At 40.6% G+C, this 14,789-nt stretch overlaps 1 non-coding gene across 1 annotated transcript; it reads left to right on the forward strand.

Moving 5' to 3' along the window:
• The first annotated feature begins 11,967 nt into the window (after positions 1-11,967).
• LOC120283223 lies at positions 11,968-12,074 on the forward strand. Its single transcript, XR_005543218.1, has one exon. It is a non-coding gene; the product is annotated as a small nucleolar RNA R71 (small nucleolar RNA).
• The last annotated feature ends 2,715 nt before the right edge of the window (positions 12,075-14,789 follow it).

The following is a 14,789-nucleotide window of genomic DNA, read 5'->3' on the forward strand; positions in this document are numbered from 1 at the left end:
GGTTCTCTACTTTTTTTCCTTAGCAACTGGTATCAATGCAAGGTTCGGTAGGCTAAGGTTCTATCGGTGGTGTGAGCAGGAGGTCTTATTGACCAATCTGGTGTGGCACAACAATTGGAGATGCAGATGACAAGGTGGGTGTGAGGATCTTTAATTGCCAAAATTTTGGCTATTTCAAAATGCAAATTACTGACATGCTATAATGCTAAGGGGCTTGAAGATGTGCTGCTCAAAAAAGAATTGCCAGGCGTCACCAAATCAATATGGGAAAAGGCGGATCAAAAGACACTCGGTGTTATATAACTAACCTTATCTATGAGTGTTGTGAGTCGTATCATGAAGGAGACCTGACACACCCCTTTTGTGTGTGACTGCAAGTGCACGAGTTATCGAAGTAATAAAGTACCCTGATGAGTGGGTAGTCGTATCCATATGGAATAGTGATAAAAAACACATGAATTGCTATTTAACTATGGTAAAGATGATTCAAAGTAGTGTGAACAATATCGATGCAAATAAAATAAAGAAAATAAGAAAGAGATGCAAGAGAATAATAGGAGAGACAATCGATAGAAAATGGGATACTCGGACATTGCTCTCCATAGGACTATTGTTTCAAGTGCAAGACCAATCATTATGTATCTTAACTGATGTTTAATAAGTCATGGAAATCCTATAACACACGATCCCAAACCCAAGCTCAGTCGTGACTAACCCTACACTATGCACCGGCGAAAAAGAATACTCTCGATGCCTCACACTGTGTTGGGTTGCAAGAAGCTTTGGGGACTCCAAGTGATAAACCCTATTCCCTAATATAATTCTAACCCTTTGGTCTAGGTGAAAGATCTCTATTTAAAATTAAGCCCCGGCATTAAGGATTACTTCAACGTTTCATTCTGTTGCTTGCGCAACTAAGCCCTAACGGAGTTTCTCTCTTAGTACTTCACTCTATTGTAACTGCAAAGAACTCTTGGAATGCAGAGGTAGGATAAATCACATTGGAAGGGAAAAGGGACGTTCCACTACCTCTCGACTCACCTGCTCGACCCTCTCTAATCTTGCTTTGTCCAACCCACATAGTGTGTCACTCATTCACAAAGATTACCAAGATGGATTCTCAACCCTAGTGTCACTCTAAGGGAAAATTAACTCAACAAGCATTCAAGATTGGAACTCAATTAAAAACATTAATTAAAAAATATAATAAAAGGTTAATGAAACAAAATCATCCTGGGGTTTACAAGTCCAAGCAGCCACTAGGGATCTAGCTCTACATGGAGCGAGATACAATCAATAATGAAATCGAATATAAAAGCATTCAATCCATAAGTACAACCCCCTTGTAGTTTGTATAGATGGTCTTGTGGAGTAGCCTCGTCTTCTCCAAAGGTTCCCTCATCAAGCCTAGGGCACATCTACCCGAATTGACGCCGATAAAAGCTCCCCCAATAACTATCTTTTGAAAGAACGCGGTGTTGAAGGCAGTAGAACCACTCCAAAAACCTTGCCAAAGCCTCTCCAAACCCTAACCGCGACCGTCTCCAAAGTTGGGGAAAAGATGAGAAAAGGATTGGAAAAAAGATTCCAAGTCGCGGCTTACAAAGGGCTAGAATCGGGCATCCACACGGATGTGTAGAATTTCCACACACCTGTGTGAATCTCCAGGAATTGAATTTCTGCAATTGTAAAAAGTAACTACTAAAGTAATTTTAGTACAGTGATTTACTACAGTGCTCCGCCAAAATCCTCTCGAATCCACACATTTCATCGAGGCCACATTGATGCGGTAGATCACGTTGCGTCCTCAATAAAATCACATTGACGAATATCTTGTTAGCATTGCACAAGTTGAAACAAATGAGTGTGACTGCCTTTGTGTCCCTCCAAACTATGTATTTTCTTGAGCATAATGGAGGTTTAGACACACTCACATGTCTTTGAGCATAACATGTGTCTTCTCGTTTGTTCACTTCAAGATTTCATCAACAAAATGCATCCACGATCTACTTTTGGTTCCTTTCTTTCATACTTGTCTCCACAACCTTAAATGTACAAAAGAACACAAATACACATGCATAAGCAATAAAATCTAAGTAAAGTAATGTTCAATGCAAGAAAAGAATACTTCATATTGCTAATATACAAGCACTTATCAAACTCCCCCACACTTAAGCTTTTTCTTGTCCTCAAGCAAAAATAAAACATTAAAGCATTTAAGAAGGAGAATTGGAAGTGTTTGGCCTTAGGTTCACGAAAAGCATGCAAGGCAAGCATTCTACAAGTAAAAAAAAATTTCAACACCGAATAAGAAAAGTCAATGCTCTAGCTAAAAACTTGAATAAAAAAGGACAACAACCCGAAATCGTGTAAGTGTGTGTAAACTCACTCAAGTCAACCTAACGTATACTCCTCAAACCTCTAAGTGTGAGGGACTTATTTATGTATAAAAGAAAGAAAAGAGATGGCAGTATCTTCACACATCCTCTAAGATAGCATTTTCTACCTGGGTAGTAGCTCTTTCTACCTTGGTAGTAGCTTTCACTCATCCCATGAGATAACTCTTTCTCTCGTTTGGGCATAACTAGTATCTGACTTATGAGAGTAGCTTCATACTTCATTGGTGGTAGCTCTTTCCACCATCCCATGCACAAACAAAACAAACATAACTTCTTTTTGCAATTATTAAATTGTGACAAGAAACAAATAGACTAGTCCCTTAAATGTCGAAATTGAGTTTCCAAAAAATTTAATGAGTGAGTAGTGCAATAACTGTCAACCGGGCAAAAATTCCTAAAAATTCAAGTAAAAACTAGAGCAGTAGAAGATTCATTGTTAAAAATTCTCCTAAACTTAAGAATACAGCCATTCAACTAAGGTAAACGGCCATTGGCTACATGACTATGAACAATGAAAGCATAAGTATAGAACATGTGTAATGTGAACTCACCCCCAAACTTAAGATGTATATTGCCCTCAATGTATGCATGCAAGCTTCATAAAATATAAAGCAATCAAAAACATATGTGGAAGTGGACAATTGAAACAATACTCCCCTGAACCCCTAATGGTATGTTCGATGGAGCTATATTCATTGAGAGTTGAGTTCCAATGGGTTGTGAAGCACACACGGCCATTTGAGTGTCACATTGACCGTGCCAGTTACTAATCCTCAATTTCCAGACTCACAAGACCATCTGCATGTATACACAAGGGGGTTTAGTGAAGCTAAAAAAAAAAACAAAATTACTTGAGTATATAAAGATATGAAATTGAATATAACTCGAGACAACTGGAAATAAAAAAAATAACCTCAGAAGGAAAATCCTTACTTAGTGGTACAAGTCCGAATAAGATGCAAAAATAAAATATGAAAAACATAAAGAAAAGTAAAAAGAAAGACGTATCAAATGTCGATGTCGTGCTCTGCAACCCCTACTACTGCTACTGCTGCTGCAGAAGATGAAGCTGGTGGATCAAGCGGTGCTGAAAGCCGTAGAACCACTCCAAAAGCATTGCCAAAACCCCTCTAAACCCTAGCCACAAGAACCTCTAAAGATGGTGAAGAGATGGGGAAAAGATGGCAAAAAGATCCCTCAATCCGGCTGAAATCGCGACTTAAATAGGGCCGTAATCGGGCATCCACAAGGACGTGTGGAATTTCCACACGCCCGTGTGAATCTGCAGGAATCGGTTTTAGTGGCTTGTGAACAGTAACTACCACAACAATTTGCTACAATAAATTACTACAGTGTCTGCTGCAGTACTCCGCCAAAAAAAATGAATGACATACTTTTGACGACAATCTTGCTATAGTACACTTTTCATCAAGGCAACCTGAACGGGCACACGTCCATGTGGTAGATCTCATTGTATCTTCCATAAACACACATTTTACGATAATCTTGCTAGAACCCCTCTTCACCATTTTACGATAAGCGGTGCTGAAAGTCGTAGAACCACTCCAAAAGCATTGCCAAAACCCCTCTAAACCCTAGCCACAAGAACCTCTAAAGATGGTGAAGAGATGGGGAAAAGATGGCAAAAAGATCCCTCAATCCGGCTGAAATCGCGACTTAAATAGGGCCGTAATCGGGCATCCACAAGGACGTGTGGAATTTCCACACGCCCGTGTGAATCTGCAGGAATCGGTTTTAGTGGCTTGTGAACAGTAACTACCACAACAATTTGCTACAATAAATTACTACAGTGTCTGCTGCAGTACTCCGCCAAAAAAAATGAATGACATACTTTTGACGACAATCTTGCTATAGTACACTTTTCATCAAGGCAACCTGAACGGGCACACGTCCATGTGGTAGATCTCATTGTATCTTCCATAAACACACATTTTACGATAATCTTGCTAGCGTTGCAAAAGTCACAACACATGAATGTGACTACCATTGTGCCCCTCCAATTTACATATTCCCTTGAACATAATGGAGGCTGGCACATACTCACATGTTTTTTAGCACAATTTATGTCTTCACATGTGTTCACTACAAGATTTCATCAACAAAGTGCATTCACAATCTACTTTGGCTTCTTTTTTGCATACTTGTCTCCATAACCCTACATGCACAAAAGAACACAAATACGCATGTATTAGCGATAAAATCCAATAAAAGTAATGATCATTGTAAGAAAATAATACTTTAGATTACTAATACACAAGCACTTATCAGTGTGGATGCTCGATTCTAGCCTATTTAAAGCCATGACTTCAGCCCGTTCTGGAAGCTTTTGGCCCTATCTATTTCTCATATTTTCTCCATCTTTGGGGGTGCTAGCAGCTAGGGTTTGGAAAGGCTTTGGCTATGTTTTTGGAGTGGTTCTAAGACTTTTAACACCGCATTCCTTCAGAATATAGTTATTGGGGGAGCTTTCGTTGGCATCGATTCAGCGAGGTGTTCTCTAGGCTTAACAAGGGAACCCTTGGAGAAGACGAGGCTGCTTTACAAGACCATTGATACGGACTACAAGGGGTTTTACTTATGGATTGTATACTTTTACTTTCGATTTTATTATTAATTGTATCTTGCTCTGTGGAGAGCTAAACCCCTAGTTGGTACTTGGGCTTGTAAACCCTAGGATGATGTTTCTATGACCTTTCTATTTTGTATCTTAAGTAGATATCTTTAATGGAGTTCTAATCTTGAATGCTTGTTGAATGGGTTTTCCATTAGAGTGACACTAGGGTTGATAGCCTATATTGGTAATCCTTGTGAGTGAGTGACACACCATGAGAGTTATATAAAGCAAGATTGGAGATGGTCGAGAGGGTGCGTCAAGAGATAGCGGAACGTCCCCTTTCCCCTATGATGTGATTTATCCTACCTTCACTTTCCAAGAGCTCTTTGCGGTCACAATAAAGTGAAGTGCTAATAGATGAACTCCACTAGGGCTTATTTGCGCAAGCAACAGAGTGAAGCATTGAAGCAATCCTTAGTATTTGCGCCTTAATTGTGACAAGGGGTCTTTCGCCTTGAACAAAGGGTTAGATCTATGTTAGGGAATAGGGTTTATCACTTGGATTCCCTAGAGCCTTAAGCAACCTTGTACAGTGTGAGGTGTTGAGACTGAGCGATTTCTCCACTTGGGAATAGTATAATGTTAGTGACCTTAGGTTTAGGACCGTGTATTTTAGGATTTCCACAACACATTAAGCATCAGTTAGGAGACATAATAGTTGGTTTTGCACTTGAAGCAATAGTCCTAGGGGAAGCAAAGTGTGGGTGCCCCACTTTCTATTGATTGCCTTTCCTCTCATTCATTTTTATAGCGTCTCTCTTTTCTTTCTTCTTTCTTTATTTCCATTCTCATTGATTTTGTTCACACCACAATCGATTCATTTTCATTCTAGTTAAATAGTAATCTTTGTGTTTTTGATCACTATTCCCTATGGATACGCCTACCTACTCACCAGGGTATTATTACTTCAACAAACTCGTGCACTTGCGGTTCACACGCAAAAAGGGCGTTTGTTACACATGGGCATGTGGAATTTCCACATGCCTGTGTAAATCTACAGTAATTGATTTTTCAGCGGCCTATGAACAATAACTACTACAGTGATTTGCTACATTACCTGCTACATTGGTGTGCTAAAAATACTCCCGAATCTATACTTTTCATCAAAGAAACATTAATGGGCACAAGTTCATTAGGTAGATGGTGCTGCATTTTTAATAAACACACATTTGATGACAATCTTGCTAGCGTTGGACAAGTCGAAACACATAAGTGGGACTGCCTTTGTGCCCCTCCAATTTACATGTTCACTCGAGCACAACAAAAGTTGGCACACACTCATATGTCATTGAGAACAACTTGTGTCTTCACGTTTGTTCACTCCAAGATTTCTTCACCAAAGTGCATTCATAATCTACTTTGGCTTCTTTCTTCCAAACTTGTTTCCATAACCTTACATGCACAAAAGTAACACAAATACACATGTATGAGTGATGAAATCTGAGAAAAAATAATGCTAATTGAAAGAAAAGAATACTTAGTATTGCTAACACGCAAGCACTTATCAAACTTCCCCACACTTAAGCGTTGTCTTATCCTCAAGCAAAAATAAAATATTGAAGCATAGAAGAAGGAAATATTGAAAGTGCTTGGTCTTAGGTTCACCAAAAGTATGCAAAAAAAGCATTCTACAACAAGTAAAAAAAATTTCAACACTAAATATGAAAAATCATTCCTCTCGCTAAAAACTCGAATCAAAAAGAACAACAAACCCGAAATCGTGTAAGTGTGTGTAAACTCACTCAAGTCAACCCAACGTATACTCCTCAAAGTTCCAATTATAAGGGACTTATTTATTTACAAAACAAAGCAAAGAGACGGTATTAGCTTCAGACATCCTGTAAGGAAGCCCTTTCTGAAGCAGCTACTAAGGTGGTTTACACACTTTCGAGGTAGTAGCTCTTTCTACCGGGGTAGTAACTTTCACTCATCCCATGAGATAGATCTTTCTCTCATTAGAGAATAACTAGTATCCGACTTATGAGAGTAGCTTCATACTTCATAGGCGGTAGCTCTTTCCACCACAAATGCACAACCAAAACAAGTATATATTTTCCTTTTTTTCTTTTCATTCAACAATTTTTTAAGCAAAAATTAGCACAGGAAACAAAACTAACTAGTCTCTTAAACAATGAACTTGAGTTTCTAAAAAGATTTAATGGGTGAGTAGTGCAACAAGTGTCAATCTGGAAAAGATTCGTAAAACTTCAAGTAAAAACTAGAGCGTGAGAACATTTAATGTTAAAAATTCTCCTAACTTAAGAATACAACCATTGCAACTAAGGTGAACCACCATTGGCTATGTGAGCATTTTTCATGAAAACTTATGTAAAGAACATGTGTAATGTGAACTCCCCCACACAATTAAGATGTACATTGCCCTCAATGTGAGCACGTAGGCACAATAAAAAGTATAACACTCAAAATCATATGTGAAGGTGGGCAATTGAAACAATACTCCCCTAAACTAATAATGGTACATTTGATGGAGCTATATTCCTTGAGAGTTGGGTTCTAATGGGTTGTGGAGCACACATAACCATGTAAAAATCACATTGACCATGTACATGACTATTCCTCAATTTCCATACTCACAAGACCAACTTAATGTATACACAAGGGGGGTTCAGTATAGCTCAACAAAAACAAAAATAACTCGAGTATATAAAGATTAAGTAAAGAAATACAACTCTCGACAATGGAAATAAAAGATAAACTCAAAAGGAGAATCCTTTCTAAGTGATACAAGTCAAACTGAATCAAAAAAATAAAATACGAAACATAAATGCAAAGAAAATAAAAGACACATCAAGCGTCAGTGTTTGGTGCTATCTCAGGCTCAGCTGCTGCTACTACTGAAGTGGATGGCGCCTTGGTGGTGATGGTGCTGCCGGTGATGCCTACATAGTGCGAGGTCTTATAACAAAGGGTGATGTCACGTCTCACTCTAGAATCTGCTGTAAGATGTCAAAACGTGCCATAACCTCCATATGCTTCGCGGACTGTAGTGCATGAACCTCGGCCAGGTCACTCTGTAGCACCCCCACAACACTCTTAAGCCTCTAAAAACAATCATGGGCTCGAGGTGGAGAGAAAATGCCCACGGGAGATGGCTCCTATGCTGTAAAAGATGTCTCTGTCTCTATCTGCATCTCCTAGGGCTCTTGCGCCGGCTGAGACCCCTCGGATACATCTCCCTCGGCCTCGATTGTCTCAGATGGGGGCATGATCATCACATAGAACCCTAGTACGTACGTCCGAACCATCCCATCAATCTTATAGTCTCTATACCAGGAGGAGACAGTACAATAACCTTCTCAACACTGTAATAGTGTCTTATAAGCCCATCCCTATGATGAGTCTAGTGATGTAGGGACCTGAGAACAGAATGCCGACTCTGGCATACTAGATCTGGTGATGCAGGTACTCGGCCACGATATGCCCTAGATGAATCGGCTGCCGCTGCACCATCGAATACAAATATAATAGCTCCTGCCGGCTGAGGACTCCAGTACTTTCACCACGGCCATTCACTGGCCTGCTCAAAATGGCATAAAGGTAATGATATGCAGGTCAGGAAAGACACGTGGCCTTAGACACACCCGGCTCATACTGCCCCTATTCGCATAAGGCTCTGTATGCTCTCTACGGGGTGAAAATGTCAAGATAGTCCATCGGTAACTGAGCGTACTCCTCTGTGTCCATGAATGCCTCATCATACAGTTCAAGTTAGACTGAAAACTAGGAGATGCTCATACTGAAGTGCTGTCCAAACGCTCTAAACTGGATAGCGTTGATGCTGAAGAAGCAGTTGTAAAAGCGATTGAACTCAAATGATGCAAGGACCTCCAGTACGAGCATACGAATCACTGGCTCACGAATAGACAGCTACCGGCACCAACTACCGATGGCCAACAACTCCTCAATCTCATTAGCGATCTTGTATCCTCGTAGAACCTCTCTCAATGCACTCAAGTCTGGGAATCTCGACTGTCCAAACTTGAGTTTCGCTAATCGCTTGAAATGAGAGTCTCTCAATGCTTTTTGAGTTCTGTACATCCACATGGGCTTGTGGAAATTACCCACGCCCGTGTGACTTCACAAGGAAGCACTACAGGGGTAGACACACGCCCCTGCATGCTCTCGGGATAGCCTATCTTGCCTCTGAATGTATCCACACGGGTGTGTGGAAATTTTCCACGCCCGTGTGACCGACCCATAAGGGCACCCACACGCCCATGTGGCTTCTCTGTCCATCAGAGAAATTTCTATAAGTGTTTCACACACTCGTGTGAAAATTCCACATGGGTATCGGTCTTCACAAGGGCTACTAACACGGGCACTCACACACCCCTGTGTCTTCTCGGGATGGATGAGAACTCTCTGCAGAGCTTCATATGGGTGTGTGGAAATTACCCAAGCCCGTGTGTAATTCACAGGGTCATCCACAGGGGCAGACACACACCCCTGTGTGTTCTCGGGATAGAGCTCCGAACTTTGTAGAGAAACACACACCCATGTGGGAATTACCCACGGGCGTGTGACCATCACAAGGTTATTCACTGGGGTATTCAGACATCCCTATGTCTTCTTGGGATGGAGAAGTTGAGCTCTGAATAGAAACACACGCCCGTGTGGAAATTCCACACGGCCGTGTGTCTTTTCTGGATGGCTCAGAAAAATTTACAGACTCTGCACAAAATTTTTGCACACTTATACACATACAGAGCCTACATACACTATGCAAAATTGACTAGAGAATCATGAAAACCACACTCAAATGACCAAGAAACTTTTCCAAACACAATTAAGCACATAATAACACCAATGATCCATGAGAAAAGCACAACAATAGCATGTAAAAAATTAAGACACCAAAACTCAAGCTCTTATTCATGCAAGTACTAAACTAAAACCTTGAAAAATAGTAAAGACTTGTGTTGCCTCCCAAGATGTGCTTGTTTAACGTCACTAAGCTATACGTACCTCTTCTTACCTTACGGGGGCTCATAGATGAATGCTTCCCTCTTACCCATAACTTGATAGCATGATGAACATAATCTTTTGAAGGTAGAGGGGGAGTTATCGAGTTTGTTACCACACAAGGATTTGTCACCACACAAGGGTTCATCACCATTACTCCATTCTTACACATCCCCATTAACCATGGGGCGTTTCTTGTGATGTCTCCTTGCACGTTTAATTTTTCTGATCATCTTCTTCATGATCCCCAGGGTAGGTTGCACCTTGTCCTCTAGACCAAGTGTTATAATGTCTTTATTCTCAACCTCTTGGTCTAGCAACCACTTGTACGGGACCGGACACATCATTTCTTCTACATATTCATCTATTAGTTCATCGATCATGTCAAGAAAGTAAAGAGTATCATGAAAGTCTAGAGAATGTCTCATGGCTTCGGCTATGCGATATGTAAGCTTGTCATCCCCAACTTGTAAAGTCAACTCCCCACCATGCATATCAATAAGAGCCTTGGAAAAGCCCAAGAATGGCCTCCCAAGTATCAAAGGAATATCAACATCCTCATCAACATCCAACACTACAAAGTCCACAAGTAATATGTACTTGTCAACCTTCACAAGTACATCTTCGATGATGCCCCTCGGATGTCTCAGTATTCGATCCACCAATTGAAGTGTCATCCGAGTGGGCTTAGGCTCTCCCAAGCCTAGCTTTTGAAAGAATGATTAAGGCATGACATTGATGCTAGCCCTTGAATCTGCTAATACTTCTCTTTACCCAAATTACCAATGTTTCACATAATGATGAAGCTTCTGGGGTCTTTCTTCTTGTTCAGCATATTCTTTTGCAACACCACCGAACATGAAGCATCTAAGATCACAGATGCACTCTCCTCCAACTTCCTCTTATTGGTGAAAAGGTCCTTGAGAAACTTTGCATAGTGAGGCATTTGAGACAACTCCTCTACGAAATGCGATATTGCTATGCAACTGATTGAATATACCCAAGAACTTCTTGTATTACTCATCATTTTGGTCGCTCTTCAATCTTGAATGATAAGGGATTCTTGGCTTGAGGATGGGGGTGCCACCTCCTGCCTTTTGGCTCTCTCCTCAACCTCCATGACCTCGGGCATTTCAAATTGGTCTTCTTTCTTGGAAGCCAACCATCAACCTCATGACCACTTCTCAAAGTGGTCACCTTCATATGTTCTCTTAGATTAGTTTCAGTGTTACTAGACAAGCTTCCTTAAGGTCTCTCCAATAACGACTTCGCAATTTGCCCCACTTGATTCTCTAGATTGTGCAATGATGTGGTGTGGTTGCAAACTATAGCTTCAACCGACTGAAACCTTGCATCTGATGATTGGATAACTTGGTCAAAACTTTCTCTAGCTCGGTCATCCGGGTTTCCAAACCTAAAACTCGATTCTCCATGTTTGGGGCTTATTGATGTTGGAAACCCTTTGGTGCCATGGCTTTTTGTTGCCCTTGATTATTCAATGAAAGATCCGCGTGCCTCCTCCAACCGGGATTGTAGGTGTTGCTATATGGATTGCCTTGACTTCTCATTACATTACCTACAAAATCCACTTGTTCTACCGAGGATGTACCACAAATAGAAATCGGGCAATCAAATGAAGCATGTCCTCCCCCACACCCTATGCAACTAGTCAAGGCTGCTACTCTAGGAGAAGTTAGAGTATCTAATTTCTTACTTAATGACTCAACCTTGGCCGCAAATGAAGTAATTGCATCGATCTCAAGAAGTCCGGCTACTTTCTTTCTGTTCCTTCTATTCCACTGATAACTATTCATGGACATTTCTTCAATGAGATGTCGGGCCTCGTCGGGGATCTTGCTTCCTAAGATACATCCTACTACAGCATCAAGTAACTATCTTGTGCTTGGGTTAAAACCATTATAGAAAGTCTGAATGATCATCCGCTCGGGGAACCCATGTTGAGGACATTTCCGCAGTAGCTCCTTGAACCTATCCCATGTCTCAAAAAGAGACTACAATTCTGTTTGCACAAAGGCGGATATTTCATTTCTGAGCTTCGCAGATTTTCTAGTAGGGAAATATCATGCAAGAAAAGCTTCTACCATCTTCTCCCAAGTAGTAATCAATGCTCTAGGTAATGAATATAGCCACTGCTTTGATCTCCCCTTCAAGGAAAATGGGAAGGCCCTAAATCTGATAACATCATCTGTAACACCATTAATCTTAAGCATGTCTCATACTTCCAAGAAATTATCGATGTGGTTGTTCAGATCCTTATCAGATAAACAATTAAATTGTGTCGATTGCTGTATCATCTGGATGGATGCTGGCTTTAGCTCAAAATTCCGAGCTGACTTTATGCCTATAACTGCGGGTCTAGCATAATCTGATAGTGTCTTCTGCTGCTCATTATGCTCTGCCATATTATCTGACCCTTCACCTTCTACCTTAGCTTGATTTGACTATTATTACATAGGTTCTTTTCCCCTTCTAGTAAGTGTTCGTTCAAGTTCAAGATCTCCTTCAACCAATGTCGAAGGGTTCCCTCGGGTCATAACCTAGAGCTACAACCAAAGAAAGATAAACAAATTAGAACGATGGAAGAATAAGAAAGTGTGAAATAGAATATATGGTGAATAGCTAATTAGCAAAGTGCAAAGTGTTTCTAAAATGCTTATTCCCTGGCAACGATGCCAAAAACTTGACAGAAAACCGTTTGCGTGTGTACCGCAAGTGCACGGGTTTGTTGAAGTAATAATATCATGGTGAGTGGGTAGTCATGGACTTACTCCCCTAGGACTATTGCTTCGAGAGCATAACTAACTATTATGACTCCTAATTGATGCTTAATGAGCCGTGGAAATCCTGAAATACACGATCCCAAACTTAAGGCCAACCGTGACTTACCCTACATTATGCCCGGCAGAGAAATCGTTCAGTCTCAACACCTCATACTCTGTAAAGTTACTTAAAGCTCTAGGGACTCCAAGGGATAAACCCTATTCCGTAACATAGATCTAACACTTTGGTCCAGGCAAAAAACCCTAGTCATAATTAAGCCCCAGATACTAAGGATGACTTCTAAACTTCACTCTATTGCTTGCGTAACTAAGCCTCGGCGGAGTTCATCTCTTAGCACTTCACTCTATTGTGACCGCAAAGAACTCTTAGAATGTGGAGGTAGGATAAATAACACCTGAGGAAAAAGGGGATGTTCCACTACCTCTCGACTCACCCTCTCGACCTTCTCTAATCTTTTGCTTTTGTCTAACCCTCTTGGTGTGTCACTCACTCACAAGGATTAACAATGTGGGCTGTCAACCCTAGTGTCACTCTAAGGGAAAACCCATTCAACAAGCATTCAAGATTAGAATTCAATTAAAGACATTAATTAAAGAAACAAATAGAAAGGTCAAAAAAATAATATCATTCTAGGGTTTACAAGTCCAAGTACCCATTAGGGGTTTAGCTCTCTATGGAGCGAGATACAATCAATAATGAAATCAAAAGTAAAAGCATGCAATCCATAAGTAAAACCCCCGTGTAGTTCGTATCAATGGTCTTGTGGAGCAGTCGCGTTTTCTCAAAGGGTGCCGTCGTCAAGCCTAGGGTACACCTCGCCGAATCGATGCTGAAAAAAGCTCTGTCAATAACTATCTTTCTAAGGAAAATAATGTTGAAGGCTATAGAACCAATCTAAAAACCTTGCCAAAGCTTCACCAAACCCTGGCCATGAGCGTCCCCAAAGATGGAGAAAAGATGAGAAAAGGATAGGGCCAAAAGCTTCCAAAACGGGCCAATGTCGAGGCTTTAAATAGGCTGGCATCGGGCATCTACACGGGTATGTGGAATTTCTATACGCCGGTGTGAATCTGCCAATGTGATATTTCAACGGCTTGTGAATCATAAATGTTGTAGTAATTTGCTAGAATGATTTGCTACAGTAATCTGGTATAATACTCTGCCAAAATACTACCGAATTCACACTTTTCATTGAGGCCACATAAATGGGTACACATCCATGCGGTAGATCACGTTGTATCTTCAATAAAATCACATTTGACGATAATATTTCTAGCATTGCATAAGTCGGAACACATAAGTATAACTGCCTTTGTGCCCCTCACATTTACATGTTCACTCGAGCACAATGGAGGTTGACACACACTCATATGTCTTTGCGCACAACTTGTGTCTTCACGTTTATCCACTCCAAGATTTCAACAAAGTGCATTCACAATCTACTTTGCCTTCTTTGTTCCACACTTGTCTCCACAACCCTATATACATAAAAGTAACACAAATACACATATATGAGCGATAATATCTGATAAAAGTAATGCTCATTGCAAGAAAAAAATACTTTGTATTACTAATACACAAGCAGTTATCACCCTCTTTCCTTTTTCCACAGACTTTGTTAAGATTCTCTTGAGCTCTCTATTTGTGACTTCCACTTGACCACTTGTCTGCGGGTGGTAGGGGGTAGCAAGGCGATGATGTACTCCATAGTTCTTCAACACTTTTTCAAGTTGAGTGTTACAAAAATGAGTTCCGCAATCACTAATGATAATTCGTGGAAACCCAAATCGAGTGAACAACATCGTCAAAAATTTAACCATGGTTCTATCATCATTATTGGATAGAGCTTAAGCCTCAACCCATTTAGAAACATAGTCAACAACCACCAGGATATATTGATTACTATTGGATTTCGGAAAAGGTCCCATGAAATACCCCAAACATCGAATACCTCACAAAACTGCATCGGA

This window comes from Dioscorea cayenensis, chromosome 18 (assembly GCF_009730915.1).
Source record: "Dioscorea cayenensis subsp. rotundata cultivar TDr96_F1 chromosome 18, TDr96_F1_v2_PseudoChromosome.rev07_lg8_w22 25.fasta, whole genome shotgun sequence".
NCBI lineage: Eukaryota > Viridiplantae > Streptophyta > Magnoliopsida > Dioscoreales > Dioscoreaceae > Dioscorea > Dioscorea cayenensis.